The sequence below is a fragment of the Cyprinodon variegatus genome, unplaced genomic scaffold (assembly GCF_000732505.1).
Source record: "Cyprinodon variegatus isolate N-32 unplaced genomic scaffold, C_variegatus-1.0 Scaffold8, whole genome shotgun sequence".
NCBI classification, from domain to species: Eukaryota; Metazoa; Chordata; class Actinopteri; order Cyprinodontiformes; family Cyprinodontidae; genus Cyprinodon; species Cyprinodon variegatus.
The window spans coordinates 2,326,632-2,336,749 of NW_015150461.1; the positions used below are offsets into that span (position 1 = coordinate 2,326,632).

A 10,118-nucleotide genomic window follows, 5' to 3' on the forward strand; every position below is an offset into this window, starting at 1 on the left:
CCAATTTTTTCAAACATTTTTTTTTTTTTAAATCAGTTAACTTTTTTTTTTTTTTCAGTGGCCCTAATCCTCTTCCGTAGTGGGAAGACATTTATATAGAATACAAAAATCTGTATAAATATGGAATTTCTTTGAAATAGTAGAAGGACATACTTATTGTATATGATTAGGAGGAAAGACATATTAAAGGTATGTGAAGTAAAATAAACTGTTGAAAATATATTGTTGGACTGTAAAATATACACTAATTAAAGGAACAAAACTGCCTGTAGTAGTAAAATAGGCAGAAAATTTACAAGGATTGGAGAAAATAGGTAACAAAGACAAATCTGGATAATTTTGAAAGCATTATGGACATATCCTCAAAAAATAAAAATTAGAATTTAATGGGTGAGAGCTATTGTTGTTTCAAACTAAAAGTGGGACGATATATGCACATATGAGCTAAATAAGAAGAAACAATGAGCTAACCTCTACAGTGCTTTGAAAAGAAGTATTTAGAAGTACTCATATCCTTTTAACATTTCTGACCACATTATTATTCTAGATAGAGAACGTCTGTAAAAAGCAACTTGTAAGTCTTCCCTCAGACTTTGAGGTGTCCACTCTAGTACATGAATATTTCATTTAAAATATGCTCCACTTTGTCTCTACCTGTATATTCCGCATTCTTGTCCGGCCTTGGGAAAAGTTTCCAGTGTCTCAAGTCTTTTGCAAAAGCCTCTGGTGAAAGGTGGGGAATCGTCAGAAGTTAATAATCATCTACCTTTTTAAAAATATTTTAAAGATTTTAAAATGACCTCCTGCGAGCCCATGAATGCAAAAATGATTGTGTTGCTGTGTTTATTCCTTTGTCCAAAGCATTTAACACCACTGGTCACATTTTAAGCAGAAATTTTCACCAGGAAGAGCTATGCTATGGAATATTTGTCAAAATTAACCTACGGTTCAGGTGATACCTGTTCCTCTCCTAAAATCACAAAAGGAGTTCAGCTTGGTTCAGTCCTGGGACTGCTTTGATTTTCTCTTTACATGAATAGATTATGTGACATTTTTTCATTATTTTGCTGCTCTTCTTCACTTGCAGATGCTATAGAGTGCTTAAAGCCTGTTTTAACACAAGTCAGCCTCATTAACAAACTCTAAAATTGGATTTGAATGTGAATAAAGAGAATGCAAACTTTTTCTCCCCTTAAGAATGCTTTCAGAAATGTCCCCACTAATTACATTAGTTCAAGGTAAACAGATTGAGTTTGCTGCTAATTCTAAATACGTATGTTTTATATGGGATGAAAAGCTCTCTGTCAAAAGGAACGTAGCAGGTTTGGTGTGAAAACAGTTGGGGATTATTGGGTTTTATTATCGTTAGGGTTTCAGTTTCTCTCCCAAAGTGGTTTCAACAACTCTTTTACTTCTGATTGGCTGTTTAGATGTTCTATAAATGAATGCTTCAGCCAAATCTCTTTAGCCCTTCAATGCTGTTTATCACTGTGCTTTGATGTTTGTAACAGACTGCGAACGTCTCATTTATCAACGTGAGTTAAACACGGGAGCTGATTGGCCTCCCCTGAATCAAAGGAAGTATTTTAATTTGATGATTTTAGACTTAGACTCAACTTTTTCTCTGAAAGATTAATCCTTCAGTGAAATTCTGGTTATAGCTTATATAGGGTACAAAGAGTTAAAGCAAAATGCCATTAAAGATAAAAATATGACAGAAAATATAAAAAGAAGGTATATAATACTAAAAAATTATTTAAAAAAAAGGAAAAAGTTGAAATGCACTGCAGAAATGTACTGAAAATATAGATAAATAAAAATTAAACAGACTACACAGTAGTTGGCATGTGTTATTGCACAGTGAGAGAGAAGAATTATTGCAAATTTTGAGCTACAGATCTCTGCTTGGTCTGACTTTTTTCTACTTTAATTCTCTCCTACAAAGATCTAAAACTGTCTACTGTTCTCGCTCCAGCAATAGTTTTCTTTTGCATCTTCGAACGCACTTAGAGAAAGGAATACAAGCATCAGGATTAAGGTTCCCGCAGCTTGGAAACATCTTCAGTCTTAAATTAAAGAAATCAGACTCTATATCTTGGACATTATTTTAAACCATTTGTAAGAATGAGAAACATGACTCTATTACTCAGAGCCGGTGTTCTTAAATTGTTTTGATATTTATATTGTCTTTTAAATTTGGAAATAAATTCAAATGGCTTTCCCACCAGGATTAGTTTTAATTTAATTTCATCCATATTCACATGAGCTATGATCAGCTTTCCTGTCACTACTAAAGAAACGCAAATCCACTGCATAATGCTGCCGCCACCATGTTTCAACATGAAAAAGGCGAATTTAAGCCAATGCATGTTCGTTTCCACACAACGGGTTTTAGTTTGATATGATCACAAGTTTAATTTGGATACTATTGCTTTCTTCCCCTAAAACATTTGCGAAAAGTTTAACAAACTCTTCCTGTTGACATTTAGTGATCATTTCCTCTATTTTTCTTTTTTTATTTATCTTTAATCTGTTAGAAATGTTTCACGGTTACCATGATGCTCTCTATCATAAATAATACCCAAAAAGCCTTTGAGGACTCATGTTTATAAAGGAATTAAATTTAATATACTGGCTACAATCCTCAGTCATTCAGGTCATAGTCTTTCCAAAAAAGTAAAACTATAAAATAAAATAAAAAGTTTAAATAATGTAAAAAAAAAAAAAAATAATAATAATAATAATAACAATCCACTGGACTTTGTTTCCAAGTTTGAAGATGTTTATGTTCCCATCCATCAAGCTTTTACACGCAACGTCCTGTGGATTTTTTTTTTAAACTTTTTTTGGAATAAATTTAATATATGTTTACTCCATTTTCTCATTATCTTATACGATTAAATGTATCTTAAAGGATCCTCAACGTGAATGAAAGCCACACTTTTGAAGTTTTACTTAATTAAAATATACCTTAAAAGGAATGGTACAACTTACCACAAAACATTTTGTTTATGTCGAGTCAGTTTCAACAAAATTTAAAAGAACTTAAGGTAACATATTGAAAAGGTACCTTTAAAATTGTTACGTGATAAAAGTTTAAACTTTTCACAAATGTGTTTGCTTTGATGGATTTTTTAAAATCCCACAACAAATACTGACATTTTTCTATTTACTTTTTTGTAGGCTTGTCATGTCATAATTTGTTTTTGCCAATTCCCAGCGGTTCCTTGCTCTACAGATCATGCAGAGATGATTTGAATTGTCAGTTCATAGCTTTGTAAGTTGGTGAACAAATGACCAAATGAAGATGAAACACTGGTTTACCACTTGAGATCAAAACGCTCTACTTTCACCCAAAAAAAAAAAAGACAGAGATCAATACATGAGGCTAAATATGGAAACATGTGAGTTTTGATTTAGTTCTGCAAAAGATAACTGAAAAGAAAAACCACTGTGTCGAATTTGCAAATTATTTGGGTAAGCAAATGTTTTCTCCTCAGTGCCAAGATGGATTCTAGATAGATAGATAGATAGATAGATAGATAGATAGATAGATAGATAGATAGATAGATAGATAGATAGATAGATAGATAGTAGCTGCTTTTAGAAAGCACTCAAGAGAGAGTAAGTGGGAAATTAGTTGGTTTCACCTCAAATCATTGCAGCATTGTGAGTCCCTCCAGACAGACCCACCCTTCATTCGTATCCTAGAGTAGCTGTAGCAAGCACTAGCCCGTCCCACTCTCTGCAGAGCCTGTTGGGGTGGTTTAATTACACAACAATGCGTTCAGCATCCAGTTTCCCTACAAATTACCATACAGCAAGTCCAGGTGTTGCAGGTTTAATAGACTCTGACCATCCGAGGAGGAGAGAAAACTAAAAGGGGATATTTGAATCTAAGGCTGTGTTCACCTGTATGTCATAAGCCTTTTCAGCTTTGTCAGCATATTTTGTCTCTAAGAGCAACACACTCCATTCCCCAGTGAGGGGCAGGGTTAGTCCTAATGCAGAAAAATATGGATTTCTTTTGCAGAAGCTTTAGTGCGCTTCTCGTAAAGAACAGATGCTATCACGTAAGCGTGTTTTGGAGGCCAAGGACCAGAGGACAGCATCAGGGGATGTATTCAACCCCAAATGCATCCTAAATGATTCATCTATGTAACTTAGCTATCCAGTCATTAATTCATTAGTTAGCTGTGGAGGACGGCTAGCATTCACAGAATGCCCGGGGCCGGTTGTCTCAGGTTTCTCTCCTCTGATACACAGCCTCCTCTCTGCAGACCAGCTTCACCACATCGGAAATGCTGCGTCATTGTCTTCCAGACGCAAGCTGGGAGATTTCAGTTCTAGCTAGCCGCCTTTTGTTTGTGCAGGTCATCTATCTAAGTCAAGTGTTTTTTGTAAGGAGAAGAGGGTGACACAGCATCATTTTTCATCATACACACACTGCAGTCTGGACAGTGTGTGCCGCATCACACTGTAGCATTGGTGTTTGTTTTATTTTATTTTTTTCTTTCTTAACTAGAATACAAACAAAAAAAGTGATGATTCTGATTTACAAATGTTCTGAACTTCTTAACTTTTTGACCATTTCAAAAAACAATAGTCAATGTGTTTTCCTGGGACTTGAGTCTCAGATGGACATCCTTGCTCATTAGCCAAATTAGCAGTCGCATATCATCAATATCATTTGTTAATTATTATGAAGACCTGTCGCAGATTTTTGATTGGATTAAATCTTTGACAACAAGGGGTCCGCGACCCCTAGGGGGTCTACGGAGGTACGCGAAAGTTTTGGTTGATTAGACTTTTTTTTTTTATTATTTGCAATTTTTTTCAGTAATTGAAATGTCTTTAAATCCACATTAACATGAATTCAACACACTGTAGTAAACAGATAAATGGAGGCAGAAGATATCTTTCTATCATCAATGCCAGTGGCGGTTCTAGACCAAATGTACCAGTGTGCCAGGAGGGGGCCACAGTGTTTTCATGGGGGCACAGAGAAGCATGAAATAAAAAACAGAGCAAGGGATTCAACCATATTAAGAGAGCTGCAGAGTGACATTTCTATTCAATTAGGGTTAATAAAAAATCTATGTCTTATTAGGTCAATTTACACTAATAATTTAGGAATTTTATATATTTTTGCCTTAATTTAAGTTAAAATAACAGTTTCTATCAAATCTGAATTACAACTCAAGAAAAACTGATAAATTCAGCTGTAAAAATTAGAGGAATTTGTTTTAGAAAATATATAGTAGATAAAAACTGGGATCCTATCTCAATACCACTGAAGCTATCACCCTATTGTTTTTTTAATAATTAGTAAAACAGAATTTGTAAAGAAAAAATAATGAAATAGATCCAATACACCTATCAGTAACCATGTCTGTTCCGTGCATATCATCATTCTTTCAGTATTATGTCTTCAGTACAGGGGCCATAACAGGGGTCAGGACATGATCTAGAGGGGCACTGGTCCCCCTTGGCCACCGTCTAGAACTGCCCATGTTCACTGCACACATTAAGCGACATACAGAAGCTCTTTCAAGCTCCGTTTCATTCACAACACCTGTCCCTTTAACCAGGAATCCAAATCAGAAATACTTTAATAATCCCAGGGAGAAATTACTTTGGTTACATTACTCCATCTGTAATGGAGTGACTATAGGACCAGTTCCATATAACACATTTTCATACAATATATATAATTAGGGGGTCCCCGCTCCATCTCGCCCATCAGTTTGGGGGTCCTTGGCCGGGAAGACGTTGAAAACCCCTGATCTAAACCATGGAATGTAACTCCAGATGCATGTTTTTAGTTGTTATTGTTTTTTTTTTCATTTAAAACCTCCCCCCTTGTCTCTAGTCTTTTAAAACTTTTAACAGGTTTGTTTCCATAAATGCCGTCATCCATCGTCCCATCAACTCTAAATCTTTTTTTCCTCATTCATAGACAATTCCCTCCACAACATGATACCACCACTTCCATGTTTCACTTTGGGGGGGGGTACCCAGTGATGTGCAACGTTTGCTGTCCTCTACCATTTTCATTTAACCCCAAGGTTAAAGATATAAGGCATTTTTTCCTTGGTTCCATAGATGGGCAGAATTACTTCTTAAATTCATTATTCTTGCTACTCATTAAAATAAAATAAAAAACTCTTTATTGAAGCAGACACCCAACAGTGCCCACAGCTTCCCCCACATGGTTATTGATCTCTAGAGTTACCTTCAGCTTCTCCTTGGACATTTTTACTGGTTAAAGTGGTTCTTGTCAGCGTAGATGGATAGACACGTTTTAGTGGGTCAGTGCTCTACTCTTTTCTATTTTGGATGGTGGATTAAAAGTTACCCCATTTAATGTTTTTAAACTGATTAACCTCTAATAGCCTGACTCTCCTTTCAAATACTCAACCACTTTATCTCTGAAAAGTCTCATTTATTCCTCTTTTTTCATGAGACTTTTTCCTTTAATGTTCTCTTACAAAACCTTTGAGACCTTTACAGATTCTATTTATACTGAAATAAGATTAAACACAGATGGACTTAATTTAGCAGTAAGATTACTTCTGGTTGCACTGGAGTGTATTTAGGAGTGTCCTTGTAAAATAAACAGCTGCACAACAGAACCCCAGAATTTAATAACGGTACATCAAACAGCAATTTATTTTTGTTTGCCCATCCACAATAAGGTGTCATTTCAACTAAAATGTGAGATGTGGAATATTTGACCTTTATTTTGGTCTCTTTAATTAGTGTATCATTTTGTTACCAACTTGGTCCCTGGTGGTTTGGGAGGAAATTCCGCCATCTAGTGGTTATTTAGAGTGACTGCATCCGCGACAGGAACGTGCTGAACAGCAGAGGTGCTACTGTTACCAGAGGTGTCAAGTAACAAAGTACAAATACTTGGTTACCCTACTCAAGTAGAAATATTGGCTATCCATCTATAATTACCGGAGTAGCTATTTTTTTAAAACACTTTTAACTCCTACACCTCATACATTACACGCAAAAATATCTACACTAAACAACTCTCACAAAAAAAAAAAAAAAAAATACTTAGATCAGTAACAGTAAACCTAATTTCCATAAAACCCGGTGGGAATTAAAAAAAAAGAAAAAAAAAAACATCAAAATAATTTGTTTTATCCAGATATTTAATTTCTCTGTGGTTGGACTCAGTACTGAACCAAAAATAAATAGTTTAAGAAGATGCAAAGTTAAACTTGACAGTATTGCCATTAGTTATAAAAGAAAATTAAGTATATGAAAGTTATCATCCAGAATTGTAGGAAAAAAAATCCTTCAATACAATTACCTTTCCTTTTAATTACAGTTCTGTACTTAACACTTTTTAATAGATTACTTTTATAATTTAAGTAGTTTTAAAAAATGTACTTTTACACCCTTTCTGGAGTAAAACACTTCAGTTCATCTTCTAACTTCTACAAAAGTGTTTTTAAACAGTAGGATTTATACTTCTACTGGAGTAATAAACATTAGTACTTTTGACACCTCTGGCTGTGACAGACAGTCTCTTAAGTTATGTACCCTCAGACCAAGTGAAAAAAAGAGGGAAGGATTTATGTTACAAAGATCTAAATATGCCATATAAGGAAATCTCTGTTTAAACCTAAGAATACCAACGAGAAAAAAAAAAAAAAAAAAAAAGCAGTAAGAAGGCCACCTTTCACATTAGAGTCCTGTCTAAATGTTTGGTGAGGCAATGTACACTGTTGGGGCAACTCATAAAAACTGACATCCAAAACCCATCTTGCGCATTGCAAGCAGTCCAAGGCCGGTGACGTAAACGTTTAGGCCTCCCGAAAGAGAGGATATTTCCAGTTGGTGAAACCTGAAACATGGCCTGCGCTGCACTGTAAGAAGAAGAAAAAAAAAAAAGGCAGCAAGTCCTCTGAGAATTGAAGTATGAGGTGTCCCTCAACCTTTGGGTACACCTGAGACACCAGGACCTTCACCGCTGCTTTCCCAAGTCTTCTGTCAGACCAGCATACCCCATCAGACCAGCATACCCATAGTCAAAACGCTTGGGACTGACATCATTTTTGCATATATCCTTTCAGTTTTGTACCAAAAATAGACTTTAAACTACCTAAATGGGCATGCATCCCTTTAGTTATGTACAAAAAAATAAAAAAATAAAGGTGAAGTCGCAATATGCTTTAAAAAAAACACAAAAAATAAGTAATTAAATTGTTTTTTGTACATGACTAAATGGATACACACCCATAGAGGTAGTTTAAAGTTCATTTTTCATACAAAACTAAAGAGATAAACGGGTATTGACTAAAGGTATGCTTATCTAACAGAACACCGGTAAGTTAGACCTCTAGAAAACATCTCAGAAGACAGTTTGTTTTATGACACTAAATATTTTAATGAGAAAACAGTACAGCTGAGAAGGAGCGAAGGATACTAACAGGGTCGCATTGGACATGATGTAATACCATCTCAAAAATATTCTTGTGTTTTTTTGTTTTTGTTTTTAAATCGCCTTGTGCTTAACAGAGGAGAACAACTTGAAGTGGCAGCAGAGCACCAGGACTACAGGGGACATGGTTAGTTTTATTTTCCTCACAACACATACAACAAAAGCCATTCAAGCCACTATACATCATTACAAAAAAAAAAAAAAAAGCCATATTTCAAACCTAATGACAGAGAGCTGAACAGATTGTCACTTTTAAAACACATACAGTACATTCTCAAGAGGATTAGCTTATGTCCTGTGTTGGGATTATCACAGCAATCCCAACTTTCAACAATCAACTTTAAAAAAAAACATTAAAATAAACAACAACAGCCTGAAAGCCTTAAGTATTACAGTCTTTAAATGTCTACGGGGACTGAAAAAGGAAATATATTTAAGTAGTGAAGGAGAACAGAGTGAAGGCGTTCACTGAGAAGAGATATTTGAATGGATTTGAGTTTGCTTTTTTGCACCACGTCGTCCCCAAGGTGCATTGTGCTCAGATACTGCGCTCCTAGAGCTGAAGCAAGACACTGTGCTTTTCGGAGGAGAACAAGAGAAAGGGGGCAAGTTAAGACAGAGTGAATTAACATATTTAAGAAGAGAAAAAAAAAAAGACGTTGACTGCAACCCTCTCCCTCTTGCTTTCACTCCTCCCTGCCTTCCCTGTCTTGCTGGCTCTTGGCTGTGGCCCAGACCAATTCTCCGGTGGCCTCTGTAAATATAACATTTACAATAACAACGCCAGAGCCCCCGTGTGTGGACTTAGCCCACTTCCTGGGTCCTTGCTGCGCTGCCTGCAGCTCTGATGGGTAAAATAATAGGCCTTCACGTCTGACCCAGAGTCCAGAGAGGAATAGGGGCTAATTTAGAGACAGCCAGATATCTGGAAGGTTTCTGTCAAGCATGTTTCCTGCCCTCTGGGATGCCAGAGGGAGTAGAACGGCCCGAGTGCAGAAAGGGGCTAAATGTGGTCCGAAGGAGCCATGCGGCGATGCAGGCCTTGGCGGTGTGCTTGATAAGGAAACCAGGCCGCTCGCATGATTAGAGGGCGACTGCTCTTTTAACGCAGACCTCCTGGCTGAGCCGTCCAGCACAGACTGACGATCATCCAAAGTGCAAAATCTAAGACTTTTGTGGCTTAACACCATTATAAAAATAACTCAACATTAAATCTGTTCACGACAAAGCAATTATCTATTCACTTAAATCACAGAGAAGCGGTCGCTGTGGACGTTAACCAGTTTAGGCACTGTGATGTTTTATGAATTTTACATTTGAAACTGAACATCCTCCCTTGGCTGCGTTTCACTGGTAGCTAGCAGAGAGTTAAATCTCTGAAAAATGAATTGTCTAGTTCCTAAAAAGCTGTGGTTGTACAATGCCTTTCAAGAGTATCCATGCACCTCATTTTCACATTGAAACCATAAAACTTTGACCAACATAAAGAAGAGCACAACTTTGAAATGATGGGGGGTTAAAGTTGTGGAGTTAAGAGCTCAGATTAGAAAATCCCAAAAATTTTAGTCGAGCTCTCAGTGACTGATATGATATATACACTGGAAAAAAAAGATAAGTAATTTTGTTCTTAAAATAAGTGCATTTGTTCTTGGATTGA

The 10,118-nt window shown here is 36.1% G+C and overlaps 1 protein-coding gene across 1 annotated transcript in view; it reads right to left on the minus strand.

The window, feature by feature from the left end:
- LOC107086075 (stanniocalcin-2-like) overlaps positions 1-10,118 on the minus strand; it is a 21,840-nt gene that overhangs the window by 1,849 nt on the left and 9,873 nt on the right. The gene's annotated exons all lie outside the window — the stretch shown is intronic.